The sequence below is a fragment of the Rhipicephalus microplus genome, chromosome 1 (genome assembly GCF_043290135.1).
Source record: "Rhipicephalus microplus isolate Deutch F79 chromosome 1, USDA_Rmic, whole genome shotgun sequence".
Lineage (NCBI taxonomy): Eukaryota > Metazoa > Arthropoda > Arachnida > Ixodida > Ixodidae > Rhipicephalus > Rhipicephalus microplus.
Window position 1 is genome coordinate 208483677 of NC_134700.1, and position 7251 is coordinate 208490927.

Sequence of the window (7251 nt, forward strand, 5' to 3'; positions counted from 1 at the left end):
ATTCTCGTCGCTGCACCGACGCGGCACAAACAGATCAATGACGAATGGAATACTTCCCCACGCAACCGCCCATAGCCGAATCGCAATCATATGTGTGCTGCTCCGCACAAAATTAATGTTCTTATTTTCTTATATTAATTTTAATTAAAACAGATAGCAACAATTATAAAAATATATGTAATTTAACGACAACACTAATTTGTAGTGTTCTTGCAAACAAGTGTTTATAAGTTTGCTGCGGGGTATTAATATGGCCCATGCCCAAATTTGTAGTCGATTGCTTGGGAAGCAACAACTGCTGTGTGTTTAGGCGTTGAAGCCTCTGAGGAGCGTTCTTGAGGCTGCAAAACTCGTCTATTTTGTATAAGGTGAGTGGAACGCTTAATATAACAATGATCGTCTCGAGCGACCCGTAGAATGAAGTCGTTGCGCTGGAGTGTCTTCTGCTACATCGGGAGCAGTTGCGCGGCTTCTCATCTGTGCGATCGTGATTCTGGTTTCGGTGTCGTTGAAAACAACCTATATCGTTATCACTTGTGGATCGTGCATCAGCTGAAGTTCAGAGGGCAAACCTTCGTACAACCACTGTCGGCGCCGGCGGTTAAATTGAATCAAAATTTCGTAAAGCCATCCTCCGCTATTTTCTGGGTGTGTCAAGTGGGCGACTAAGCGCTTACATACGCGGTAACACGAGCGGTTCGTTGCACGTAGACAAATTATATCGTGCCCATCAAAGGATTCGCTCCGTTCTACAAATTTTGAGCCCGTGATACAGCGCGTTAGTTTTGACTGTAAACTCCTACGTTATTAATTGATTGTGGTGTTGGGAAATTTTGCTTACAAACAGTATCAAAACTGCGCGTTTGGGTTTCTGATCGCCGTGTTTCTGGTTATTCACGTCTCCGTTATTCGTTTGAGTCTCTTGAGCGCTCTTTATGCGCGTAAATAACGTCAGAAATTGTCATATGTGAGTCGTCTTGCCGATGTTTGACGCAGGCCTTGCAAGTCGACGTTGCGGCGCGCGCTTGAGTTGACCTTCTAGGGCCGGACGTCCTACACACAGTTTGCTCTCGCCCCGCGCGCATATCCGTACCTCACGGAAGGCTGCTGTTGTCATTTCGCTTGAAACTGTGCAAGCCATTCACTACCCCACACAAGTTGTTGACAATGGTAAACTACAAACGGCTTATAATATATTAAAAATAATTTTTAAAAAAACATGCGCGAAGCACGCGCGCACTTTGATTGGATGTGGTTAGAGCCCGACATTTGCCGAGTATGTGGGACGCATATCTGGTTTCAGTTAGATATTTTGCTTTATGCATAATTTGTGCATTAAAACCGCGACCCCGAGAGAATCGTGTAGTCTTTTCTATAAGTTACAACTTAAACGCATTTAATTATGTACGCGACGTTGATCAATATAAAAACAGTTGTTTGGGTCTTACGCCCCGAAACCATGTTAGGATTCTGAGGGACGTGGTGTTGGCGGGCTCCATGAATTTCGGCTTCCTGGGGTTCTTGAACGTGCCCACAAATGACAGCGCGCGGGCATCTAGCAGCAGCGTGGCTTTTTTTTTTTTTTTTTTTTTTTTCAGAGGCGGGGGGGTGGGGAAGGGGGGTGTTCGCGTGTGCGTGTCTATATACACATGCAAAAGCGAAACTTTTTAGAAGTTTGAATCGCGCACCCTCCGTGTATCATGGCTACGCCTGTGTCTGCTCCCACCGAAACGCGGCCGGAATTCGAACCCGCAGCGAGTAGGCGATTAATATGTGCGGTTGCATCACAAACCAATGGACCGCGTCAAAGCGAACGTCAACTGTACGTGCCGGTAGGAAACACAAATCCCGCCTGGGAGTGTACATGCGTATACGACACGCTGCTCCACTTTTCGACATCCGTTTCATGTTTGCACGAGGCTTCTCGTTCCCTGGACTCAGTCACTTTGCCCTGCAGGTTGTTTAGGCGTGAACTGCGTACGTGTTAAGTCGGTCGGGCTTGTTCTGCCTTCGCTCCCGCCGCCCTCCATCGTCGCCGGTGTTTGGACATTGTTCAAGAACATAAATAGAGTGCTCGGGTAGCGTGGGTCTCGGCACAATTTTGTGCATAGTCTTCAGTTGTTTTTTTTTTTTTTTCACTTTTAGACGCTTCTATCGTGCCGTACGCGTCGCAGTTTTCTTTGATTGATTGATGTGTGGGGTTTAACGTCCCAAAACCACCGTATGAGAGAGGGGGGGCGGAAATTTTGGCCACCTGAGGTTTTTTTAACGTGCACCCAAATCTGAGCACACGGCCTACAGCATTTCCGCCTCCATCGAAAATGTGGGACAGTTTTCTTCTCATATAAAAATGCCCAGGTGTGCTCCTCGAAAGAGACATATATTACATAAAGCAAGTCTGGATTTATAATTAAGCTAGACATGTGGCTAAATCTGCAACAGCTGTCCTAGCTTGTGTGGGGACATGACAAGCCTGCAAATAAAAAAAACTACAACAGCTAGAATGAGTGATAGCTTGCGCACTATCTCCCCCGTGACGTCTTGAACTTTTACGTTTGATGTTTTTAAATAGCAAAGAAAATGTACGCGTTATGCATGGACGAAAAATTCAACCTAGCAATTAGTTTTTTTAGGAACGGTCTGTGCCGAAATTGTCGCGGACGCATGGAAATAATTTTGTATCTGTGACGTCAGCACCAACTAATTCCAGCACAAATGCAAGTCCTTGATGTCAGTCCGAGGAAACCGATTCATATTTGTGTGTGTGAGAGAGAGAGAGAGCACAAGCGCATGTGGTGTTTGTCACCAACAGACCCTGTGTCACCATTTGAAACGAGACTGTGCAAGCTTATCATGTGAGGGAAGAAAATATACTAAAGCAGGGAAGGAACTGTAGGGGCATCAAAGAGAGAACATCAATTCACATCAGCTTAAGTGCAGGGGCGTAGCCAACGGGGGGTTCAAATTCCACCACCCTTCCTTAAAATTTTCAATATTGCTTGCGTACACAAACGCACGCACGAACATACATAAAGGATGGTTTACCCCCAAAAAATATTTGTGTCTACGCTTCTGCCGAGTTGTATGCACTAGTATTTTCCTAAACGAGGTTTTTATATGTAGTATTTCGTGGTTAAGACCATGATGTATCTTCCACAGAGCTTCAACGTTTCCCGTTCCCGGTGCGTATCGTCAAATTCGCTTTCTCTCTGACAGGTGTCCTCCTTTGTCTTGTGTCTGTTTGTGTTCACGTATGAGCAGTGGGTTGCTGTGTTCGAACTGTACGAGTATATATAAAGTAGAGCTCATACATGAATGATATACGCCGCCAACTCTCTCGTCTGTCGCCGCGTGACAGCCGTACGAAATTGACCACCTGCACTTTGGCCGGGCGTATACTGCAGCAGCGACGCTGCCTTGACCCGTGCGATCGACGGGCCAGCAACAGTCACGCTTCGGTTCTAAGGATCCCGGCACCCAGCAATCAATTTTCCTCCGAGGCCCCGGCAGCTGCTGCTCCCGTTTAACATCAATCGACCGCATCGGCGCGAGGGGTTATATCGGTGCAGGAGTGGGCCGTTTTGGATAGCAGTAATGGCAACAATGAAAGGGATAATCGTTGAAGATCCTCACCGATATTGCCAGCCTCGCACAACATATGGGATCGTTTCTCAAGTTCGGCGTTTGCGAAAGCGTCCACCAGCGCGCAGATGAGCGAGAGAAATGCGACCCTGCATGTGCCTGCCAGCTTTTAGTACAACGTATTATCAGTGGGCGTTGAGGGCGCAGAAAAGAAGACGATGCTTGAGAACGTCCCAGAGGCATGAATGCAGTAATGCGCTCGTTACGCAATTTGTAGAGTCGCCATAGACTTCGAAGGGGTGCTTTATAACGGCTGCGCCTACCGACGATAGGAAATATCTGCGAATAAAAATCAGTTCCGATTAATCGTGCCACCCCCCTTTACGAGAATAATGACAGGTGCAGCGTCACGGTAACTACCGAATACGGCGGCTCGCCATTATGTTTTAAAAACAAACCTCCATAAAAAATGAAACACCGATATAAGAGAAAAGGGTGTTGTGGTACTTTTGTTTTACACACTCAAAAACTTTCAACAGCGCAGGTCCTTTAGTCGACTCTGTACCTCCCAAGGCAGCGCGCTAACACAACGACCGTCGCGGTGTATAAAAATAGAAAGAGATATACTCTCAACGTGCCGCCAGGAACACCTAATAAAAAACACTCCCACGGCCGGATCATGCAAGAACTGCGACGGCCAAGGAGTAAAAATATGCAAGGGAGTGCTGTGGAGTACAAGCAATACGTTCGCACTAAGGAGTACTTTCCGGTGACGGTGTACGGCATTTGAGATAATTATGCCTAGTAATGAGATAAAATGAAGATCGATTTTTTATTTCATTTAGATTTATTATAAGGGATCGAGCTGGGGTGTAGAACGTTTTGGTAATGAGATATTCACTTCACTTCATTCATCATTTTTCAAATTCTTTTTAATCGTATACTCTACACTCAACGCAGTGCCCGACCTTGCCCGCATGTGCACACATAAAAAAGTGTTGCATGCATCGTCGCTTCGTTGACATGCACTATATTGGGGGTGATGGAATTCAGTGATGGGTTAACTAAATTAATTAATCCGTGAAATTCCGACAGGTTTCCGTCAGAAATTGCGGATACGAAGCCAGTCACGATTATTATCCCTAAACAGAGAGAAAAGCAGATGTATCTTTATGCGCATGATAAACCGGGTGTTTCACGTGACATAACTAGAACCGATGACTAAAGAAAGAGTAAATCGCAACTATAGTTTTCACTTTAAGACCCCATGCGTTTCATTACGGTTGTAGACGGTATTCCAAAATGACCAATGCAGCTTTATTTACTTATTTATTTATTTTATCTGGTGTTTAACGAAAGAACCCGAACCATAAAAACGTCGATCCGATCGATTTTTGTTCTAATGTGATGGTGTGAAGCTTGTGGCGACACCGCCGTGCCTGCTGCACCACGTATACACACAATTTCGTTGGTCGCCCACCATCACAGAGTGGAATGGCTCGAAATTTTTGTAGTGTACCACATTGACACCGGTTAGCCATTTCGGAAACCTTGTTGATGAAGCTCTCTCTTCTGTTCAACGGCATCACTGCCCTAAGAGCGAGCTTTGTGCTTTCCGCGCGTCTGCCCGATTACGGGTCTCGACAAATGCGCAAACACTCGGACGTTATCACAACATCCCGGCGTTACACTTTCGCGAGGAATGTGTTCACCGTTGGTTTTCTGAATGGAGCGTTTCCTCCATTCCTTCTTTGTCCGAGCTTTCCTTTTTAAGAGATTTCAGTGTCCGCTCGTTGTATCAGAGCTTAAAGTCGAGATATAAACCTCTTTTGCCATAGTGTTTGTGCAGAAAGACCGTTTTCCCTGCTTGGATTTCTTGGTTTCTTCCTGTCGTCGTCCGTCATGCTATGGCCTTTATGACTTTCTTTGGCTTTTCTTCCCTCTTTGCGTGGACTTCGTATGTACGCCTGTTTGGTTCAGCGAACTGGGCCGTTCGCAGAGACAATGTGTATTGTACTCAAAGGTGGGGCCTCCAACGAGACTAATGTCATGTAGACGAAGCGCGACTTCGGCAAGGTTTTCATATAGTTTTTGTCAAACAACTAGCGACTCTGCTGAATGTTATCTAGGCCAAAAACGAACATTTTGTACTCATAACTAACCGATCAGATCTAATCATGCCTATCGCTCAGCAGTACATCTCAACGGTCGCATATCTCAGCGACTCTGGGAGGACGCTGCGGCAATCATCCTGCCCGCTTGCTTTCTGCTTTCAAAATTGTCGCGAAGAGCCCTTTCCTGGCTATTGTTCGCGTTTTACTATTATTTATACATAATTTTGCCAGATCAGTCAGGCTAGATCTCCGGAAGCTGTTTTTACTATATATATATATATATATATGTAGTAGTATAGTATATAGTAGTATAGTATATATATATATATATATATATATATATATATATATATATATATATATATATATATACACACACTTAAGGGCTCGTTTTTCCGTGTTTTACACAATATTAATGATATCAAACAGACAATAATCCCAAAGATAGTATAGGGGAAGATGTTATACCGAATCGTAATGTAAATATGAAGAAATAAAAGTGAGTGAAAAGATAACTTGCCATGGGCAGGTCGTAGGTTCGATTTCTGCTCACGGCAGGTTTTTTTAACCCACTTTTCTTTTTTTTATTTACATTACATTGATTCTAATAACTAACAACTTCCCCTATACATTCCTTGGCATTATATACATAATATATATATATATATATATATATATATATATATATATATATATATATATATATATATATATATATATATATATATATATATATATATATATATATAATGCCGCAGAGACTGCCTTCTACCAGGAGAACCAGCGCGACGCTATGCAAGCGTCTACAACTACCAGGAGAACCAGCGAGACGCTATGCAAGCGTCTACAACGTAGCGCACCTGCGCGCGCTGTAGCAACGCGAGTCATTGCTCCTCGTGCTTGGGCTCGCGACGGTGGCCTGATCGACGGGTTGTGAAAAAAGGTGTTCGAGAGAGACGCTAGTGTGGAACGCTTTAGCGGACTCAGTTATTTACCTATTTTTCTGGGCACAAGTTCGCCCTTTAATAAAGCTATTGTTTGTGTCACCCTCTTGCAATACGTGACAATATATATATATATATATATATATATATATATATATATATATATATATATATATATATATATATATATATATATATATATATATATATGTGATGTTCTTAGAGGAAGTAAGGTTGGTTGCAGGTCCACAGGTGGTTTAAACTGAATCACGTTCTCGGTGGTCTCAGCTGGTACGTCATGCAGCTTCGAATAATGTACCGTGCAGCTTTCCGGAACGTCATTTCATATAAATTACGGCAACGGCTTCTCTTGTGCGAAGGTCCGACAGCGCGAGCGCTGTGGGCGCTTTACGCTCCGAGGCGGGGCAAAAACAGGTGAAATCATAAATATAGGTTCTCTTTTTTATTTAGTCTACTGCTATTATTTGCACGATGTGTCAGTGCATCTCTGGAAAACGTGCGTTTGAACGTTCGTAGAATTCGGCAGCTGCATATATTGTGAGAGTTTTGGGTATGGCGTCATTCCATCACTGCCAGAGCCCACTTTGGAG